Source organism: Ambystoma mexicanum, chromosome 2q, assembly GCF_040938575.1.
Source record: "Ambystoma mexicanum isolate Mex_15411 chromosome 2q, UKY_AmexF1_1, whole genome shotgun sequence".
NCBI classification, from domain to species: Eukaryota; Metazoa; Chordata; class Amphibia; order Caudata; family Ambystomatidae; genus Ambystoma; species Ambystoma mexicanum.
Genome location: NC_090924.1, coordinates 988,049,528 through 988,073,030, shown reverse-complemented (window position 1 = coordinate 988,073,030; position 23,503 = coordinate 988,049,528). Strand labels below are relative to the sequence as shown.

The following is a 23,503-nucleotide window of genomic DNA, read 5'->3' as shown; positions in this document are numbered from 1 at the left end:
CCATACTGTTGTGATATACATTGAGAAAAGGAATCAATCTGTGCAGGTGAACTGGAGTGAGCAAATGGGATTTAATTCTATTTTGCCTTTTCTTTGAGTTTGGCAGCACTCCTCTTTTTCCCCTCGCTGGAGGAAGAGCTGTGTTCCCCTGAACCTCTGCCGCCTGCATGTTTAAACCAACATGTTTTTCCAAAGGGGCAGTACCCTTCTGCGAATTTCTAGCAAGGTGCCTGCTCCCCCTGGTAATTGGGACGGCTGTTCCAGGAGGAGCGCCCATGAAAGGACCCTCTTCCCCGGTATGAATAAGACCCTCTGAATTTCCCAAACTGAGGCTTTTCACCCTCAGCCTATCCCCCATCTCTCTTGAAGGTACCATTTTCTCTATGTACCCCCTCACATCTACCTCGTCACAGGATATCGCGGGCCAGACCTGCATTTTGAGCCTAAAACTTTTGTCATATTTCAGCCAGGCGTCACCACCATAAGTTAAATACAATATATGTATGTACTGCTCTTAAGCATTCGGCGCACAAGCATCCTGCAGGTATTATTCAAGCATGATGGATGCCAACATCCTTTACGCTGCCAAACAATTGTTAATGGTCTCCTCCACCTTGGGACTCTCCCTCTCCTTCTTATCCCTCTCTTTTTCTGTTAATTCACGCAAACCCATCCCCACCGGTTCCATGTCTAATAAACAAAAGATCTAAAAAAATTATTTCCGCCATATCCTCTCCTTATAAGCCAATGGTATGTGCCAAACCAATAAATTCCCTGCTGCCCGTGCAGAGTTGGGGGGGGGGCAAAACCTGGCATGGCTCTTCCATATTGTGTGGCATCCCCCCCAGTACAGCCTGCATTTTACTTGCTGCCGGTGTTGCCACCGGTTGTCCCCACAGACTGCCCTCCCTCCTGGAGATTTCCCATGAGTAAGCCGCGCCTTGACCCCCCAAGGCTGACCCATGCCCTTGCTGGCCTTATGGTGTTGCAAAGACCTGCTGTAACTGAGGCATATCCCCAGATGCTGGGATTACACTGGACACTGGTGAGGCTTGCGCCGCGCCCCAGGGGCTCAGACCCGCACCCAAGCCCCCCTACCCCAGGTTCTCCCCCTGATGGTGGACCACGTCAGCATTCCGTCCTATCTGATTAAAAGCATTTTACATTACCACTTAACATTTGACCATTGCCACCATTCCCCCATGCTTGCATACATTGCATGAACATACCTTTCACCTGCTCCAAGGATGTGGGTCCCTCTGCTGCTACCACTGCCGATTTGGCCACAGGAGCGCTGGGTGCACTGTCACTGTTCCTTGGAGCCTCAGTAGGTAAGGGTGCCGTCAAGGCCACAGGCTCCTGCACTCTCACCCTTCCTGTAGCGCAGCTGATTTGCATCTCTTAGCAGCCTCTGCCTTCTGTTTGCTGGTCATCGCCTTCGCTGTCATCCCCCTCTTTATCTTGGTTGCTGGTTCCTTCTCTCCACTCTGCCCCTCCTCACCATCCTCTTCATCTATGGCCTGGATCCCACATATGGCCTCATCGGCAGACAAGTTTGGAAACATCAGCCCTCTTGTCCCAGCTGCGTCATCGCCAAGGTGTGTTTTAACCATGTTAAACCAGTTTGGTCCATGCTTGGCCTCTGCCATCTGTGCCATAGCTAAGAAGGCTTCCAAGTCTTTATCCTGGCAGCAAAACCCTTGCGCCCCCTGTGCTTGTGTGGCCGTCACCCTTGCTGAAGGTTTACTTTCTGTAGTTGGCTTCACTTAGCCAAGCCTGGGCACATGCACTGCCAACTTGCAGCAGCCTTCAGGCAGAGCATCAGATTGTCCTTGCTGTGTGCTTTCTTTACAAAGATTCCTAGTCCCAGCAGCCTCTTGTTCCACAAAAAAAAACAGGCACATACACTGCCTCAACTTCAGCCAATGTTCTTCGTTCCCCACAGCTTCCTGGGGATCAATTCCCAACTGTCCAGCTCCAATTACTTCCCCCGTGTACACTTGTCCCCCTGAAATTGCAATCTAAAGTCTGTTGCCCTCACAGTCTTTGTAAATGTCTTTAGGTAGCACCATCCAGGCCTGTGCACTGCATGAATTGCAGCAGCCTTCAGGCAAAAGTCAGATTTCCTCCGCCGTTTCCTGGTGTAAACAAATGCTTTCCTTATTTGAACCTGAAGTTTCATTCTACTGTGGCCCGGTTACCGGTATGCAGGGAAATCACTCGTGTCGTGGTTATACCCGACCGCTTACTCCTGCGCTCGCAAAGCTCCAGGTGCTTCAAAAATACCTGCACGTTCATTTGCCCAAATGCCACTTAGCCTTCTTACCCTATCCCCAAAGCTGTCCGGATGTATGTATAACTCTTTTACTGTCCCAATGTTAATCAGTTTACCAATGCGACTGTTGTTCTGTTTATCCAATGAAGCCACCTTTGCACCTTATCCTTTCACCCCACGCGGCTCGGATGCGTTATAAAAGCTGTGACTGTTAAAAATGTTATTACGTTTTTTACATGTGCCAATCCCGACTGTTTTAGTTTCACCCACTGGACCCGCGGGTCGATGTCTGCCTACCTTGCCCCGTTAGCCGCGGCTCCAGTCGTGTGGTGGAGTGGCTCTGTCTGATCCGCTTTCCTGGCCCTTTAATCTGCAGCCACCTCCGACGATGTTCCTTGTTCCAGGTCCCTTGCTCCTTCGTTACACCGCGATGCTCCGCCTTGATGCCTCTCTTTCTTCTCTGCCCTCGGCTCCACATGGCAGCACCCAGGGCACACGCACCGCAAAGAATCCTTCACGGCGCCCCCGCTTCTGCCGTGCCCAACACCCTCTTCCTCTTCACCGCTCCGCATGCCCAACGTCTTCTTCCATGAACTCTGATGGGTATTCCTTCCTGCTAAACGAAAACGAAAAACAAGTCCTCTGGTGCCGCGGGCGTTCTTCTGCTTGGGGTTGGATGCTCCTACAGCAGGGTTCCTACTGGTTTATATGCCGCTAGGCACGGCCCCATCCTCTGTTGGCCTTCGCAGGCTTTCCTGGATTTTTGCCTTGCCCACGTTATCCGGGTGCCTCCTCCATTTTTCTCCATCGTCACCTCCAAAACTCTTCTTCATTAGTTCACCTTATTTCTTAAGCAGTGCACTCAAAACGTGTGGGTCCCACGTGCGCTCGTGGGGAAACCCCACAGGCACTAATCACACTTACAAACGGATTTTGAGAGAGAGAACACGCCAAATGAACAGTGCATCCATGCAGAAAGTGATAGCTCGTTAGCGTGGCGTTGTTAAAAGGGGTGGCATATGAACACAAAAATATTTCCAGATCCGTTCTCATTTTTGCCTTGCAAACTCTTATTATGGGTTTTCTGGTAATTTATTATCAGATTTCTGTGTTGCGGTACATGGTAATGGTCACATAGCCAAGCGAGCAGAGCGCTCACTTTGGCATCCGTGCAGAGTCTAAATCTGCCGACGCAGGTTCAAATCCCGGCAGGGCCAAACTCAGCCTTTCATCCTTCCGAGGTCGATAAATGAGCACCACACAACGTGGGTAATAAGCAACGCTCAGATGCCTGAGGGTTTGTAGCGCTATATAACATTCTAAATAATTAATAATAATAATAATTCTAAATAATAATAGTGGTCTTGGAGGTGGCACTATCCCCCTATCTAACATTATGTCACTGTAGTGTAGGGGTTTGAAGAAAGCACAGAGGCAAAGTATGGGGATTAACTGGGGATTTATTTATGTTATATCTATACATGCTAAGAGCCCCGCCAGCCTTTGCCTTTCGCACCGTCTCCTTCTCCAACGGTCCGCGTCCTCGCTCCTCCTGCAAACCTCCAGCACATGGGGCGCGAGATGGGGCTGGCAGATGACGTGGCACAACCAGCAGGTGCCATACTACACAACCCCTTCTCTTCACAGGTTTCGTCAAAAGACCATACTAAGTTCATCTCCTACACATATTCCGTCAGATGTTTAGGCCTCCGAAAGGATCTCCCCGACCTTGACTGGCAAGACTTCCCAGCTGTATAATCAGGCAAGGAAAATTCCCCTCCACAGGATTCTGACATCCTCACCTTCATTTTTCCAGTTAACTCCTTATCTCTCTGAGACTTTCCAATGACAATCTCTCTCTCATCAACATTCTCTCTCTCTCCTCTCCATTCCTCTCACCAAGGACACTCTCCCTGTTCCATACGCTCCCATCATCCAATCTGACTGCATGTTTAAACACTTGTTTCACCACATTGGGCTTGGACCACTTACAACACCCATCACTGGGAGCAGGAGGTAGTTTGATTCTCACCTTATCTCCTACAGTGGGAAGTGCATTGTCCCTCCTTATCCCAGCATCATCATGTGCTTCTTTGTTTCTCAACTGATTGCACTAACAACACTCTCCAACTTTCTCCCCATCACAGTGTTCTTGCCCATCCAGGCCGGAACAAGTTTTGTATTGGCTTTCCTACCTCTACTAAGTTCAAAAGGGGAAACTACCGTTGTACAAAGAGGGGTGAACCTGTGAGCAAAAATCACTCTCTAACCACTTTCTCCCAGTCTCTGCCGTTCGCCCATGCCCACCTAATGGCTTCTTTCAGCACTTTATTAAAACGTTGGGTTGGGGATGGTATATGGCGCTTTTCTTATGTTCAATGGAGTTTCTCTGACAGTATTCCTCCATTTCCTTTGATCTAAATTGTGACCCATTGCAGTCACTATGACTCAGGGGTATCCTTCCTGCTCACTAATTTCTTCTAAAAACCTGATAACAGTTTTTGTGGTAATGTTAGGTTTGATCAAAACCTCAAACCACCTAGTTAGTGAGCCAATGACCACCAAGCAAAAAGAGTGTACTCCATTACTCCACACAGGGCCCAAAACATCCATTCCCAATCTGTCCCATGGGTATTCTGGAATATCTGTAATAACCATGGAATACTTAGAACTCACACACACTTTGTCACTCTTATTGCAAAGGATACAATCTCAGACAGCCATTCGATTTGTAGGTCGCTTCCTGGCCACCAGTAGTCACTTCTTATCCTCTGTTTAGTTTTAACAATCCCTTGGTGACCTTCATGAGCAAGTCCTAATTAATATGACTGAATACTTTTGTCACCACACATTATCATTCCTCCCTGCACACACAGGTCGTCTATTACATTCCAGAAAGGCAAAAGTCCTAATTCCTCGAAAACCTTTCTTCTGCAAGGTTTTTCCCCCTCCAATTCTTGTTTGAGTCTACTTAAACTAGTATTCTGTCTCATGGCATCTTCCCATTCACCTGTGGTACTGGCACAGAGGTTATTGCTGAAACCACTTCCTGATCTTTCTCCTCATTACCTAACTCCACCACGGTTGTCAGCCTTGATAGACAGTCTGCAAAATTCTTCACTCCAGGTAAATACTTTACTGTACTATTGTATTCTTGCAGTTGAGACACCCACCTCCTGATATGGCCTGGCACTTAATCCAATCCCTTTGAGGTAATTATTTCCACCAGTAGTTTGTGATCGGTGCAGAACTCAAAATTCATGCCCCAGATGAAATTCATAAATTTGTCCGCAGGTCACTTCGCCAGTGCCTCTTTTTTAATGGTAGCATATGACTTCCCTGCCCCCTTCCCATTCTCTTCCTGGGTTACCACGCCACCTACACCAACGTTGCTGGCATCAGTTGTTATAATCATCTTCCTTCTACTCCTGAAGTTCTGTAGTGCAGGAGCTCCCGCCATAGTCTTTTTAATGATTTCAAATTCTTCTTCACACGCTCTTCTCCAGGCAAACATACTCTTCCCTTTGGTCAGCTCACGCATGGACGCAGTGCAGTGTGTTTCATAAAATCCCAAATACATTTGGAGGAGTACTGCGCCATTCCTAGAAATGTTCGAACTTCTTCACGAGGTATCGGTCTAAGCATATTTTCAATGGCTTCTGCATGTTGTCTTTTCGGACGTATGCCCTCGGCTGAGATAACGTGTCCCAGATATTCAATTTCTTGTCTATAAATTTTGCATTTCTTCCAGCCCAAAGTCATTCCTGCAGAATATAATTTCTTGAAGACACCTTCCAATCTTTCGTTGTGGAGTTTGAGACTATCTGCATAGACTAAGATGAGTTTATAGTGGTAGCCTCGAATGGAAAATCATCGAAATAAATGCATTAAAAATGCATTTTTTAATGTTTTTTTATGGGGGTCCCCCACCCCCTATTTATCTACCCCTTAAAATCCATTATAATAAAAATAAAACCTTTACCTTTAAAAAAATGCATTTTTTCGATGCTTTTGCATTCAATGCTTTGTATTCAATGGAATCGCTGGATACTACTAAGATGTCATCTTGGAAGCCTAGGATTCCTTCATCTCCATTGAATAGTTTGTGCATGACTTTTTGGAATACTGAGGCAGCAGACACCAGGCCGAATGACACCCAACTGTACTGTAACAGCCCCTCAGGTGCAATGGACGCTGTAAAACACTTGGATTTGTCATGTAACTTCACCTGATGATATACAGCTCCAAGGTCCAGGGTTGAGAAATATTTTGCCGGACCTATGGTCGATATTTCTTGAATGTTGGGCAGTGGGTGTCTCTCTGGAACTACACATTTATTAAAGGAATGGTTCGGTCAGACATATTATTTGCCAAAAAGATGGCCAATAATAAAACAAATACCTAAAATAGTCCCTATGCAAAGTTTCGAGCAAATGAAGCTTAAACTTTAAAATTGCCAGCACTAGGGGGCATCCATTTTGTGAAATGGATGCCGCCTGTGCTTGCGTTTGCGGCACTAATGAAGCAAAAGCCAGCCAGCTGTAGTAAACAAAAGCTACCACTGGGTGGCTTTTGCTTCATTGGTGCCGGACTCGGAGGACGTGGACCAGAGACTACAGGCAGGAAAGCTGCAGCTGCATCTCGGTAAGTGCTATTTTGTTTTTAAATAAGCACTAGCTGCGTTTTATTTTCTAAGTTTTCTGGCCTGGAGGAGCCTAGAAAACTTAGAAATAAAACCGCAGCTTTTAAAACGTTGCATTTATGTTTGCGGTAGCTTCAGCTTGGAGCCCTCTGGGCTACCGCTACCGCAAACATAAATATAACGTTGTTGTGTTTCAAAAACGCTGCGGTTTTTCTTTCTAAGTTTCTCGCGCTCCTGCAAGCCAGAGGAGCCTGAGAAACTTAGAAAGAAAAACCGCAGCGTTTTTGAAACACAACTGCGTTGTGTTTCTGCCTGCCTTGGCTATCACTTTGGGTCTCCAGTGCTCCCCCGGGGGAGCCTGAGAGCTCCAAAGTGAAAGCTGCTGTAGGCAGAAACACAACGTGGGTGTTTAGAAATGCTGCAGTGTTTCTGCCTACAGCAGGTTTCACTTTGGGGCTCTCAGGCTCCCCGGGCTCTCCTGGACTCCCTTAGGGTTGGGGGAGCCCAGGTGTTATGCTCACCTGGTTCCCACAGGGGCGTCGATCGGCCCTGGACAGCTGCCGTTTCCACCAACGTGATGCATAGTGCCGAGATGACTGTCTGGACTGGCCCGTCTAATCTCGTCTGTTTGATCCGTAGAAGTATTCTCCTGCAAGTCGAGAAAGGGTTTTAGCCACCCGTGGATATGAGTGATAGCCCCCTCCCACTGTTCTCGTTCTCCCTTCTTGTCACCTCCGATATTCCCTTTTAGGAACCTCACCTTATGTTTTTAAATGATGAGCTCTCCATCCTGCGTGGATTGCAGGGGCGCGTTGATGCCAGTTACTTCACTGATTTGAAGGCGTGGGAGAGTTCCAGAGAGTATTGACTCTGAGGTTCCTGGCAAGGTTCGGTAAGTAACAAGTTCATAGAGTTCAATATGTCCGATGATTCACTCTTGTTCCCCCCTTCCTTCCTTGTCTTGCAACTAAGATCGTGAGAAGATACCCCTCGTGGCAGTTGGTGGCGCTCAGGTAAGAGTCTGTATTACCCGACGTCATCCGGTAAATGTTGCCGGTGTTTAACGTGTTGTTTTCTCTCCCTTTGCAGGTGCGGCACATGAAGATGTGGAGAGTTATAGAATAATGCCTCAGGTGGTAATCAGGTAAGTCTATGATGATAAGTGTTTTATTTGTTGGTTTTCTCACCTTGTTGTTTTCTTTTGTCCCTCAGGTGCCGTAGTTCGGCGAAGAAATGATGGAGGCAGCGCCGAATCGAAAGATGCTGCGAGGACTGGTGAGTAGGACGTGGCGCTGCAGCTGGAGATGCGACGCATACAGAAATGATGTTCTTTCCAGGCCCGGAGGCGAGATGGATTCATAATCAGGTGAGGAATTCAAAATAGTTAGTTTTCTAATCTTGTCCTTTTCTTTCCTCTTGGTTTTAGGAGCTCCAGATTCGAGGCGGGCGTTGCAGAAGACTGGATGCAGACTGCAGGCACGGTGAGCGTTACGCTGCTGGATGTAGAATAACGCAAAGCGTGTGCTGTTCTTCGGTCGTGGTTTAAATAGCCTCCAAAGTAGTTCCAGGTAAGAAGTTCCCTAGAACCACGCCCGAGTAAAAAATAGTCCCTGTAGAAAAATAGTCCCATCCAGGCCTCACGTTGGCTTGGACTCACTAGTAGCATGGTCTGCATCAGGTAAGTAAAGTCTACGAGCCTGGCGCCTATGGCGCCAGGACTGATTTCCATGATGAGCCTGGCGCCTAAGGCACCATGACTGAACCCAAACAGCCCCCAGCCGGGGCTGTTGGGGTTTTAATAAGTATCTGGATGCCTGCTCCCGGAGCTGATGGGCTTGGTCCTGATGCCCGGGGGTAGGCATCATGACACCAGGAGACTCCCAGCGAAAGCTGCCGCTGTCAGAATAAGAACGTTGTTGTATTTGTGATTGCCGTGGTTTTCCAACCACGACAATCACAAATACAACAACGTTATATTTTTAATTGGTGTGCCTCGGATTTTTGCCTTCATTTTACGTTTTCTGTGCTTCCCAGGTCTTGGGGAGCACAGAAAACGTAAAATGAAAGTGAAGGCCGCCTCCTCAGCTCTGCTTAGACTGCAGTAAGCAAAAGCTCCCAGTAGGGGGCTTTTGCTGCTTGTTTAGTGTCGCAAAGCCAGAGCCGAGGAGGCTGCCTGAAATCACAAAATTGATGCCCCCTAGTGCTTGCAATGTTAAAGTTTGAGCTTCATTTGCTCGAATCTTTGCATAGGGACTTAAAAAAATATATATATTTTAGGTATTTGTTTTATTATTGGCCATCTTTTTGGCCAATAATATTTCTGACCGAACCATTCCTTTAAGTTCTCTCATGTCCACCAACATTCTGATCTTTCCAGTCTTCTTCCATAAAACAACTAAGTGCGAAACCCATTCTGCTGCATCTATGCCTTGATTTTCTAGTTTCTTCAATTCTAGTTTGACATCTTCCCTCATTGACAAAGGAATACTGCACAGTTTCTGCACTACTGGCGTGCAGTCAATTTGTATTTTGTGCAAAAATCCACATAGACAGCCTATTTCATCCCAACATATTTCATTCACTACTTTCTCTTCACTGTTGACATTTCCAACGGTGAGTACTGTTTCCTCAGCATTGGCATCTGATTTCACCTTGAGCTTTCTTTGATGTGTCCAGCTTAATAAGGGGGTATTGCCTTTCTTCGTCACGTAGACTTTTCCCTTGGCTTCCCTGTCTTTGAACCTTAGAGTGGCCCAAAACCACCCAATGAATTAAATTTTCACCCCTCCATATGCTCTGGGATTAATAGCAATCTCATTTAAAAATTCATGTATCAGTTTTTTCCATTCGCTTTGGGGATCATCATGGACATTAATGTGTTGTCAACAAACTGAGGCTTTGGAGCTGTCTGTTTCTTCCTCATCTTCCTCCACCACCATAGATATGCATTCATCGCCCTCTTCCTCACTGTGGTCACGGCCGATCCAATTGGTGGACGGTTTCTTGGTCCTGCAGCATCTTGAGAGATAGAGATGACCCTTGCCTTTGCATATCCGGCAGATGATTTTCAAGGCTGGGGATTCTGGATTGTCTGCCCAATTGTTCGCGCTATCGCATCTGAAGCATCTTCTCGGACTGCTTCTCCTCCGGAGGCTGCTTCTCATTGTGCGAAGCGACATTCTACCTCTCGTGTCATCTCTCCATGTGGGGTTCTGCATCCTGTCTACTGTTCTTCTTTTAACATATGAATTATTATTGACAGCTGATATGGGGTCATTCACTTGGGTAAGGTTGTAGGTTGTGGTGTGATTTCTGTCTTTAAGTTTGTCTCCTTCATTCTGTCTTCTAATACTTTGACACATTTCTCTGTGTGCTCCCCTTCTTTAGCTACTCTCAGAACGGTATCTAATGGGGGTGGTCATGTTCTGACCATAATTTTTCTCTGACCTTCTCACTGTTGCACTCTAACATAAATTGATCTCTCAAACGTTCATCCAATTGATTGTTAAAATTGCATATTCTGGTGAATTCTCTCAAGCTTGTGATTCACTGCTCCAGGCTTTCGCCTTCTTCGTGTACTCTCTTTCCAAACTTATAGCACTCTAGTATAGTACTCAAATTCTTTTCATAGTGTTTACTAATCTATTTGACAGCCCTTTCGGATTCGTTGACGTCTTTATCCTCATTTTCTGGGAGGTCTGGTAAGTCTTCAAAGCAGGACCTAGGCAATGCAGCAGGAGGGACTTTCTCATCTAAACGCTATAGTTGGTACCACAAATTATGCAGGCATAGTGCTCAAAAGACTTTATCCATCTCTTCCAGGGGATTGCAGGTTCTTCTATTTCTTTTTATTTTTTTATTTGTTTTAGTTGCAGCGCAACTTTTCAAATCATTATTACAAAAATACATCAAATCAGACTTCCATATATTACATCGAAAATCATTCAGAAAAATTAAACCTTCGTAATTAGGATACAGATTCTTTGAATCAATAAACTTTAAAATTCGATCACACCAAATCAGTGGTTATTTAACACAATAAGATAAAATCACATATCATCATAAACAAGGGGAACCAGACAGACAGATCAGCGACTCTAAGGTATTAGACTTATACATAGATACTAGCACCACTAATCTGTTCTCTCCTATTGGTCCCAGCACATAATGCCATTTACATTTCCTTCACTCGCGGTGATATTATTTGTAAAAATTGAACTAGCGCTATCTGCACCCACACACGTGTGTTTGAAAACAACATTTTCCATATTTGACCACTCTCCAACTCTGTATGGATTGAAAAAACTTTATTAAAGCATCTTGCTCGCACTCCATTTAAAGCACTGCATTCGACCAACAGATGTTGTAATGTTTCACTTTGTTGCAGAGATAAACAATATCGACAATAGTTTTGATCGATTGGCAGCAGTTTCCATTTACAAAGAACCTCACGTGTGCTCCATAAATTGAGTCTAAACCTTAAATAGTCCGAGCGGACCTTAGGTGACGGACATTTCAATAAATAGGACGTGATCATACCATAACGCTTCATTTCAAATGACCAGATGTTAAAGTCTTTATATTGAATGCACCTTGATATGTTCCTAGACCAATAAGCTTGGAAGATTTTAACTTTAGCTCGAGCAGGGTTTGATAACAACAATGCTAAGGACACATCTGCTTGGACCAAGTTATCCAGAACCTCATTTCGCCATGTTCTGGGAAACACATTACCATATTTAAGCAAGTTGTAACCTATTACTTCTAGAATGCTTCCACTCTTTAGCCCCAGCAAGCATTTACGGAAGAATGCGCACTGTCTCCACAGTGCCTGGGAGTAGAGGGATAACAAGCCAAATTCGTAGCGTATGATCGCTTTCGGAACACTCTTTGGGAGGACTAGGATCTGCTTCCAATATGTCGATTCCAAAGCATCGCAATACTGCCGTTTCTCCAGCAACCTTCCTTCTGCACCATATAAAATGATTGGCAACACCTTCATCTTATAAAATAACACAGTATGCTTCAAGATTCGAGACTGGGAAATTAGGTGCTGGAGTTTGTTCCGGGCTATTGCCTCGTCATCACTCTTAATCTGTCTATTCTAAATAGCGACCCCAAGATATGTGTATTGGGAAACGCTTACTGATTTGGAATCCTGAAGAAACCAAGTGAATACAGGGCGATGACTCATAACCCCTGCTCTGGCAGTACAGCTTAATATTTGGGATTTCTCCTATTTCAGGTAGTAAGAAAGCTGGTGGGGGAACACTGCTGAACGCCATTGTCGTGGTGGAGGGTATTGTAGAAGCTTGAGAGGCAAACTGGGGAAGTTGCACAGTAATCAATGTCAGCCTTATTCTTGCTTAAACTGGAGTTAATTGTCTCAAAATGCCCAGAAATGTGGTTTAAGATGTGTTGAGCCAATTACTGAGGAGACTATACTAGTGGAGTTAAGGTGGTTTCCTGTAATTGCAGTATTGGGGGCGTATGGGCTTATACACCGTGTAATACGGTTAGAAACGTTTTGCTCCTTTTTTTCAAAGTTGAAAGTGTGTTTCCTTGTACAACGTATGATATTGTAGAAGTCATCGGATTCGTGGGCTTGTATGTCGGGTATTACGGTAGGAATCGCTGTGCTCTCTGAGCTCATTCAAAGGCGTTATGGAAGGAATTGCCGCACAGACGTTGTTGGAGAGACTGTTGAAACATTTGCCCAGGGGATCTCACCTTGCAACTGGGGAAGCGCTGCAGCTGACTGCCCAGGGGCTCCCAGTTTACCTTTGTTGTGTCACAGCTGAGGGTGATCACGTGAGCGTACGCGCGGGGGCAGCTGCGGGGCTCAGGGACATCCCATCCTCGTCGCCATTGTAGTGTAGGGGTTTAAAGAATGCGTAGAGGGACTGTAGGGGGATTAATGGGGATTTATTTATGTTATAGATATATATGCAAAGGGCCCTGCCAGCATTTGCCCTTCACTCTGCCCCCTTCTCCAGCGGTCCGCGTCCTCGCTCCTCCTGCGAACCTCGAGCACACGGGGCGCGAGATAGGGCTGACAGATGACGTGGCACAACCAGCAGGTGTCATACTATAGTCACTCACAAGTGCCAGAGTTTTATTTTGTGACAGCTGTTTGCACTCTTTAAAAGGCCTGTAACATAATATAAGATTACGTAAGGTGGGTATATGCTTGACCTTTCTCACTCTGAATTTTACATCCGTAAATGTTGGGCGTCACTGATGAAGGTAAATGTTATCTACTTCAATACATTATTCAACTATCCCCACCCCTAACAATTCCACCTTGTTGCTTTTTCACACGCACGCGTAACCCGACTTGCACCTTATACCGAAGCTGCCTTTTGAAATCTGAATTCGATCCAAATTGCTTTGGGTCCCATTTACATGCACAGGACAGTGAGCTTAATCTCATGGCACCACTGTTTAGCAGGTTCCCCATTTCCTCCTTATGATACCAGTAAGGGATCCTCCACCTATGGTGTTTGTACTTCGAAGTGAAGGTTAACTCACCTTCATCTAGTCTCCTTCCTTCACACTGATGGGCATCCCTCTAGGTACAGGATAGGTGTGCAGCACCTCTGCCCAGCACAAGAAATTAAGAAACATGGGTGAAAGTACATGCGCCAAGTTCTGAACGACAACTTACATGCTGCTGTCTCAGATTCAGTTTGTACAGTCGTGTTAGGTTCACCAACCCCCTCCTCACCTGAATCCGTATGGAAGATTTCGTCTGTGCCGATTCCCAAGAGTCGTCTGATGAGATCCCCTTTCTTCCTTGTCTCCAGGTATCGCTGGGTTTCGTCTTGTATCTCCTTTCCCTGCGTTTGGGCTAATGGGCATGAGCTCCACTGGAGGCCACTTTGCCAGAAATGCTGTTTGCCTGGCAGTGGGGACCCCAGGAAGCCCACCCCGGACAAGGGAAAAGCTTTGCCGAAAAACCCTGGCAGGTTGTGAAGAGAGTTCCGGGCTAGGACTACTGGTTCCAGAATGCAATGCGGTGCAGGAGACAATGCAGTGTCTCCCATAGGAAATCCAGGAATGATGCCAGCAGGAGACGGAAGGATCGACTGGCTGTGTATCAGAAACACCTTAATGATACGAGCAGAAGTACTTGCCAGATACACTCCGAGCACGGAGCGAGGAGGGCGAGGACAGAGGAGCGAGCACCCGAGGAGTACTGCGCGGGAGAAAAAGGTAATGACTGGACGACCTTCAGCCGGACTGATAACTGCGATTAGAGCAGGAGCGGGCATGGAGATAACCGAAGTCTTCCCGACACCGTACTGGATCCAGGCCGTGCTACTCAAAAGAAAAGACTGTCCTACAGATTTAAAAAATAGCCCAGTACCCCTTATAAACGTGTACTGGAATCCTGAGACAATAACGAATGAAGACTTCACGATCGAACTCCAGAACGCCATGGATAAAGCCCAGAAAATCAGAATCGACCACAGCACAATCATAAGTGGTGACTTCAACGCTATATGCGATGGGATCGGAAACCGCGCTAATCAAAAATCTCCAGCACGGGAGAGGGGGAAACTCCTGGACAAGATAATGTCTGACAGGGACATGTACAATCTGCACTGGCAGCGTTTAGAAGCAAACCTGTCGATCCCGTCATGGCAAAGATGCAACCAAAACGGGACGATAGACCACATATTCGTTTCTAGAGACATTCTGCCAGAGATCTACTCCTTCGCTATTAGACCGACAACCTTCAGTGATCATAATCTCTTAATTGTAGAAGGCTGGGCATCTGGAACGCAAATGACTGCGTGTCCACTTCCACTCGAGACAGCGGAGAAAGGAAAGCGAGTAAAGATCTCCGAAAAAGGATTGTTAGAATTAAAAGCTCAATATACACGTTTAAGACACAAGAGCATGACAAATGCAAAAAAGCGGGGGATCGATCTGGACTATACACCTCTACTAACCAGATACCTTATGGCAACAGCAAAAACACCCACCCAAAAGAAAGACCACCCACATTCCTACAGCAAAGATCTGGTGGAGAAAAGGGAGGAGCACAGAAGGTTAAAAAGACTATACCAAAAAGTACCATCCTCTGAAAACTTGGCAATTTGGACAAAGGCAGTGGGTGACTATAGAAGCTGGCTGCTACACCACCGCCATAAACTATACTTGAACGACTCACATCACATGCTGTCCGCTATCTGTGGAAACAAGCCAAAGGAATTCTGGAACCTGATCAAGGGAACACAAAGCAACATCAACGACAAGATCCAAAACAACGTGAGTGAGGCCCGATGGATTAATCACTTCTCAAACTTATTTGCTTCAATCATGGATGAAAAAACAGATAAACCTCAAAGTAAAGAATGTCCCAAATCCGACACTCCGTGGAACATCCCCAACGACAAAGAGTCTATTTTAAACAAACTCAAAAAACTGAACAACTCAAGGGCCCCGGGTCCCGATGGTATCAGCAACCTTGAACTCAAAAAACATCCTGAGCTATGGGCCAACTTCATGAGTAAGCTTTTTTCAAACTGCAATCAGACCAAAGAAATCCCACCTACCTGGAAAAAAGCAAACATCGTGCCTATGTTTAAAAGAGGTGCAACTGACGACCCAAACCAGTATAGGCCCATTGCCCTTCTAGATGTCATGGGGAAAGTTTTTGCGTCTCTTGTATTGGACGCCTTTCAAAACTGGTCACGTACAGCAAATACAATGGACCCTTTTCAGAACGGCTTCATCAGAAACTCAGGAACAGCTACCAACATCTTGCTCATGAGTGCCTTGAAAGCAAAAGTTCTACAAGGCGGCCAAACGATCTACGTTGCTTTTATTGACCTGGTACAAGCCTTCGACCAGGTCAATAGGCAGCGCCTCTGGGCAAAATTGGAAGCTAAAGGATGTCCGGACTCAATCCTTAACCCAATAAAGGCCTTACACCAAGAGACCTCCATCAGAGTCCGCCTTAGTGCGGATGGCCCCTTGTCTGAAGAGATAGGCACAGCAAGAGGAGTCAAGCAAGGCTGCCCTTTAGCGCCTTCTTTATATAACGCCTATATTGCAGATTATGAGGAATCAACGCACACGATCAGGCACTTTCCACCTTCGCTGGGCGGAGAGAAGATCGATCGTCTACTGTACGACGATGACATCATCCTGATGGATTTGGCACCCATAGGCCTCCAACGCCAACTGGACAACCTGGTCTCTTACTTGTCAGAAAACAACCTTCGACTCAATAAAGAAAAGACAAAAGTGCTAATCCTGGGCAAACTCTCTAACAAGAAACAAAAACCCACTTGGCATTGCGATGGCAAGACCTTAGAAATAGTCCAGGCCTTCAAATACCTTGGAATCACCATCAGCAATGACAGGGACGAAAAAACCATGCAAGAAACCCTGTGGCTAAAAATAAAAAATCTCAAAGCTCAAGCAAAGGCTGTGGACAAGAAATACGGACGTTTCTCGATCATTCCCGTCCTGAGATTCTTCAAGTTAAAAGTGGTTCCTGCCTTGATATATGGCATGGACGCAATGCCACTGACTCCGAACATCATATGGGAGAAATTTGAAAGTTTCTTCTGGCGAAGTGTCCTAGGCCTTGCGGCATCCACTCCAATTGCGCTAATAAGGAGAGAACTCTGCTTATCATCATTGCTGGCAACAAAAATGAAAGCCAGTCTAATGTTATATCGCAAAGTCATCAACAACCCCGAAGCACGAGTGTTGGACCTCATACGGAAAGAAATCGTCAACAAAAACAATCGGATGCTTGCAAAATGGGAACTAACTAACCTAACGATCCTGAAAGAACTGGACCTGACGGTCGAGACTCTACTTCAAAACCCTAACAGAGTATCGAAAAAACTGTACGAAGCAGATTGGATTCATACGCAAGAAGTTGCATATACATACTCCTTGACAACTAGCCTGTCATCTGTCCCGATGAAGCTCAACGCAGAGCGAGGTTATCTCCACAGATTTCCAAACAAGAGCCTCAGCCGGATGTTTCTGAGATTCAAACTAAACCAAATAAAAACCAATGAGATCTTATTAATTCGTAACCAAGTGCGATCGAACATCTGTCTTTTCTGCAACATAGAGGGAAACATAGAAACTACAAAGCACTTGATAATGGACTGCCCAAGCCTGGCAACGGAAAGATCTTGATTTCTCATGGACCCGCTGAAGCACTACTCAACCTTAGACGCGGTAAACCTGTGGGCATTACTGACTAATGGAAACAACAAGCGATGCGTCTTAGGAGTTACCCTGTTCCTCAAATCTTTGAATCTACAGTAGAAGAAACCCATTTCTTGACAACGACCTGGAAACTAATAACTATTTAACCACCGGAAGGCTCCTCCCGTGACACAAGTTGAACTGGAGGATCAATACGCTATAAACAAAAGTCCGAAATAAACTAAATCAAAGTAAATCAAGGACGTTTTAAGGAAGTTTGTAGACAGGAGTCTACAAATGTACTGCACTGTCATTTTTGTAAAAATTGTTATACAATTAAATCAAAAAAAAAAAAAAGAAAAAGGTAAAGCGGGCAGGCAAGGAAGAGGGAAGGGGCAGGAAAGCAGCGGGACTAGGAGGGAACGTAGGCAAGGGAAAACGAGGAGTGACAGCCGCCTGAGAGTAGGAGGACCAAAAACACACCGGAGCGTTAGTATACTTCCCGTAAACACTGGAAGTTGCAACGCAAGTGCGTTAGCAACTTCCGGGTCTTTAAAGGTCTGGAAGACTAGAACGAGCATGGCGTTATCGGAGGGACTAGTCCTTTTACCATTTTCTCCACCTTCCCCATAGCTTCCACGGCCGGCGAACCATGACAGTTTGACAGATTTTCTCTCATCGCACATCTATGCACAGCACACATGATTGTCCCTATCATGTCGAAGTTCATTTTGCTTTATTTTCCCAGCGGGGGTGTGTGGGATTCTCCTGCCATTCTGATAAGTCAAGTTCACTGACCAGACGACTTTTTATTTTGGGACAATCCCGGAATCGGATCCAGTGTCCTCCGTCCCAAGAGTTTTTCTAATTTAACAAACCCTGTCCAGGTTTTGATGAACAGAAAGGTGACATTTCTGGTTTTGGGGAAAGGGAGGGTTGGCAACAATCATAAAGTAAATAAACACTGAGAATGTTTCCATTGCAGGTTGGGCTCGAACCCTCAACCTTACAGGCACCAGCCTCAGCTTTCTAATTCTGCCACCGAGACCAGTTGGCAAATGCATGGACAGCAAGCCCTGTAATATGTATTAGAGCAAAAGCTCCTTTTTTATTAGGTATGCTTATATCCATGGTCAAAATAGGCAATCTATATGCAGTAGCACTGCTGGAAATACCGTAGGATGGGGAGTTATGGGGGAGGTTGCAGAGTTGGTGGATGCGCTGTAAGGGAGGTAGTTCTTTTATGTTGTTGGACGTCCCATCTTTCATCTTGAAAATCTGGTCACCCTACTGATAAGAGTAAAGTGTCTACCAAAGTTCATCATAGAGAACATCAAGGAACTCTGGAATTATCCTGGAGGTAATATTTGGCAATGGTGCAGGTGCGGAAATCATTATATTAATGATGAGCTCCTATGTCCACGGTAGTGAGAGTTTGGGACCTTACATAAGATCAGCATGACCTAAGAGCCTCAAGGGAAGGTACTGTTCTTTGAAAGAGAGATGCTGTTTGCCCATTCATTGGTGGGGTGCTGGGGAACTAATGTAAGATGAGAATGACTAGGACCCACCAAATCCCTTTTGCCATTCTCAACTAAGATTCTTCCTAAGCCATTTAGCTGTGATGGTTTCCAGCGTTGCATTGCTAAATTAGGGATTTCCCTTGTATTTTACACTCTTTACTAGCCACTGTGAAAGGCAGAGTAGGTATTTGTGAATGGTGTCTTTACCTCTGGGTCAACTACCAGCCAGATGAGGCAGAAGGAACTTCCTTATGCAAAATATTAGCAATCATTCATCTCTGGTGGGTGGAACGACATTGTAGATCCCTAAAGACATTTAGTTGTCATACAGGGATCCAGACTCCCTCCACCCCTTTTTACCTCCTCATTCCCAACACCCACATCTCCAGAATAATTTCTCGAAATGTAAAAGCTGCTGGGTGTTGGGGCCATCAGGCTAGTGCCCTCAGAAGAGATCAACCATGGTTTTTACTAAAAGATTTCTGTGGTGGAAAAGAAACTAGACATCCATAGGACTATTTTAGATATGCGCCTCTTCACTCTCTCTCACTGAAGAGTTTTCCGAATACTATTCTATAGCAAGACCAGATACTATTATACTTTCTCTTCTTTCATTTGAAAGCTCAATCAGCGTGCATGTAAACTAAATTTAACTGCAACCATCAATTAAAATGACATTTCCCATGATCTCTGTGAAATATTTGTATTCCAACAACTATAAAATGTTTTTGTGGTGAGATGGAACAGTCTCCTCAGCAGTACAAGGTCAAAGTTCCTAGCAGAGGTTGGCAAGAATCTTTGTCATTACAACAAATATTAATCATGGCGAAATACATTCTGGGACTTTCCTTTGTAGTGGCCGATGAAACTTCAAGATATCTCATGGCTACAGCGATCTGAAACTCCACATGGACAGATTTACGAAGCTGCAGTCTGAATGCCAAATTACTCTACCATACATGTAAGCATCAACCTCGACAACTTCCTTCAAATATGGACACCAGGGATCAACTTCACTGTCCCCCCTATCCATCCTCATAGCCTACATACTGTAAAGAATTCACCAGGAGTAAGCAGAGACAGTACTTATTATCCCATGGTAGACAACACAAGCATGGTTTCCAGTTCTTCTGGAACATAGGCGTAGACAGAGTAGGGCATGAGCGGGCAAGGCCCGCCCCAAATCTGTAAATGCCCACCCAGCAGCACTGTGTGGGCATTTACAGATGTTAAGGTCATTGTGGTGGGCCCAGCTACATTAGCTTCAGGCCCCACTTGTTAAACAATCCTGGCTGCTCCTCTTTTCTCGAACATTCTAGGGATTCGACTTCCCCATAATCTTCATTTTCTGAGATCTGCATCCTCTGATAGTTGAGGAAGCACTAACTCTAATGGCCTAGAGATTACATGGTTTTTTGGATCATACCCTTCGTTGCAGGCAAAAGCAAGCAGCCTCATCAGGCTAGTTTTCCCCCTTCTACTTCCAAATGTTACCCGGTGTTACAACATGTGTCTGGGGATGCTGTTGGTACACTTGTTCAGAGGAGAAATGCCTAGCATTTCGGTGCTGGACTGCCCCAGGGCAGGACAAAGACTGATATGTTTGGGATATTTCTTCTCTGTGAAAGATAGTGAGCTAAAGACTCTGGGTAAGTCTCTCATAACCAGGACTAATGGCTGGCAGAGAGACTCCCAGGACCCCCCCTTGTCAATTTGCATATTTAAGTAACTTTGGGTTTCACCTTAAGTTAGTAGGGGAATCCAGACGTGGACCCCTTGCTCACTATTCCTAGAGAGGCACAGTTCCTCCCTACTGATGAGGTCCAACCAGACCGAAACACGTGTCTGGGGATGCTGTTGGTACTCTTGTTCAGAGGAGAATTGCCTAGCATTTCGGTGCTGGACTGCCCCGGGGCAGGACAAAGACTGATATGTTTGGGATATTTCTTCTCTGTGAAAGATAGTGAGCTAAAGACTCTCGGTAAGTCTCTCGTAACCAGGACTAATGTCTGGCAGAGAAACTCCCAGGACCCTCCCTTGTCAATTTGCACATAGCCACCAGAGTAATGATTGATTAAAGAAAGGCAGGGTGAATCAAGGGACACCCTGCACGTGTTTGACCGTTCTGCGTGCTGCTAATCAAAGTGGAAATGTATGCATGGGGTTGATGCCAACCCACCCAATCACAATGGACCAAATAATCTAGGGTCCTATAGTTAGTAGAACCAATGGGACATTGTACTTTTAGTGATGTCTACAGTAGTCATGTTGAAGGAAGGGCTTAGAAGCCCAGCTGACAGTGTTTTCCCAATCCCCTCACTCCGTTACCATATACAGATATAGTACCTATAGTAAAGTTACCTTTTCCTAACCAATAGAATTGCATGTCAACTTTTGAGTGTTACACGTTAATGATGAGGAGTTTTGTGTATAAATGTTACAACTTGTATGAAGTTCGTTGTAGTTGAACATGACAGACTATCGCATCACTGCTGATTGTCATGACTCCCCGTTTTTTGTACTTGTCATTAAACGGACTCCCTTTGCCAAACCATTCAGTTGTCCTTATTGATTGGCGTTGGAGTAATAAATCTGCACCCCTATCCATCTCAAGGTGCAGCTATCTTGTCTTAAAGTACTTCGGAGCAAACCCCGACTCTATGGGCCGGCCGGGGGTCTCCCCAGTACAGTCTAATCATACAGAACCTGCTTTCAAAGGGAATGCATATGTCACTTGATTTTGGAAGTGACGTTTCAGGAAGCTTAACATTTAGTTTTTATCTTGCACTCTTAAAGTGGTTTGATTACTTTCAATGGTCTTCTGCCTCTTCCAATATGGCCGTTTCCTTCCGCCCACCCCTGTTCTCATGAGCAGTCTAGTGCTCTTTTGTCTGCCATGTTTCCCTACTTCCATTGTCTCCTATTGCCTGCCACTTGCCCAGGAGTCCTGACAGCCAAGGTAAGCTTTTAGTATGTATTTTCTTTCCTTTCCCACCTTTCCCAACATCGCCTAACTGATGTTGCTTCGCTCGGCCTGTTACCCCCGGTGTTGCCCGTGGAATGGGTGCATAACGCCACAGTGTAAGAGGTGAAGAAATGTAAAGAACAGGAAATTCCATCATTTGGGGTTGGCAACGTGTGAGGAAATGTTATGATCAGAACTGGGAGGACTTGAAGTTGGCAGAAATATGGAATTGTAAAATAAACGTACACATGCAAAAGGTGGTGTTAACTTTATGGAAAAGGTTTGTATGAAAAATGTAATGAAAACTACATTAAACAAAAAGAAACCAAGCTGTAGCCAATACTGTGTTAAGCGAAATAAAGGTTAATACATATTTCTTCATTGGTAATCAAACTCAAAGGAACATTTGCTGGGAAAGCATCCCCTCTTAAGTACTGATCCCAGGTGGCTTAAGGCCATCCAGCATGTCGTTTGTGATCCCAACATGACAGTTGTACACCTCCCAACATATCGAAGGGGAAAGGCTTCTAAACAATAGGCAATAGCCATGAACCCCTGTGCCCTATTCATCTGGGCAAGGCAATTACAGGCAGATGGGCAGAACCCTTTTTTTTCTCGTAGGTGGGAGAAAGCCAGCAAGAGAATTCTGGCGCAGGAAAGGTCATTTACACCAGTCAGTTTCAGCCTAACATTATGTGACCTTCTATAGTTGCAGTAAGGACTGAGCGAATAGGCAGAGGTTGAAGCCACTGGAAGAACGGAATACTGGTTGTCATCTCCCAGACTCTAAAGGACTCTAAAGGAGCTGTTGTGGCTAGTAGGAATCATGCATTGGTTGGAGCCTGTAACAGAGTAGTGTAAATAGGAAAGCGTGGCTGATCTACATCTAGATTTGCAGGCCTTCACTTTCCTCAACATAATTTTCATATGTAGCAGGGAGTGGGCCTGTGCTTCTGAAGTTGCTCTCTTCACACATCGTGCAGTAGACTTACCGTTGGGTGATGCAAAATGTGGACATAGATTACTTATCTCCTTATGTGTGGCATCGCCCCAACGTACTTTGAGCCTCTCAAAGTAAAATAATGTGAATAATAATAATGTGAATTTAGGACTGAACATGGGCAAACAATTATACAATTATATAGATAACAATACAAACTGAAAGTAAAATATGAGTGAGGCAACTGACAGTGGTAGCTCCGAGTCCTCGTCTGTGTGTTCAACTGATCAGGCCTCAATGCATTTTGGAGGGTAGCAAATTGTGTTGCAATTTATTTATTAGCTTTTACATAATATCAAGTTATCACGATAATCACCAAAACTGTTGCATTGGCATTGAAAGTAGAAACTAAGCAAAGAAGAAAAAAAGGAAGTCTAGTGGGGTGGCGTATCAACGGCTTGCAAGAATGTGGTGAAGCTCATTAAATGTACAATGGCACTGCTAGAAGCGACGTATGAGGCTGTTCAAGGAAATATTAAGCCTGATCCAGCAGAAATATCAGCAGGGTTGGATTGGCCCACCGGCCAATCGGCCCGTGGCCGGTCCGAAATCATGACGAGGCCCTGGGGGCCGGTTCCTACAGCCCACCGTGGGCCGGCCCAGGCGTGGGTTTCAGGAACCGGCCCCAAGGGCCTCGCCACCGCCGGACGCGCAGGTTGCAAAGGATCTGTAACTTGCAAGATCCTTTGCAGCACCGCCGGCGCTAGCACGCTGCATTCATCAAAAAAAAGTAACACTGAAGTGTTACCTTTCTTTGATGAATGCGGCAGGCTGCGACACGATGGCGCCAGCCAGCCCTCGGTATTACAAAACACTGGGAGGGAGCGGCAGGGCTGGGCGGGGCTGCCTCTGCCCAACCTGCTCCCTCCCAGTGATTTGTATTATAATGGCAGAGCTGCTTTAGCCCCCGCCC

General features: G+C 45.6%; 1 protein-coding gene across 8 annotated transcripts in view; it reads left to right on the top strand.

Moving 5' to 3' along the window:
* The window catches only part of TPK1 (thiamin pyrophosphokinase 1), a 2,318,051-nt gene that overhangs the window by 2,255,663 nt on the left and 38,885 nt on the right, over positions 1–23,503 (top strand). The gene's annotated exons all lie outside the window — the stretch shown is intronic.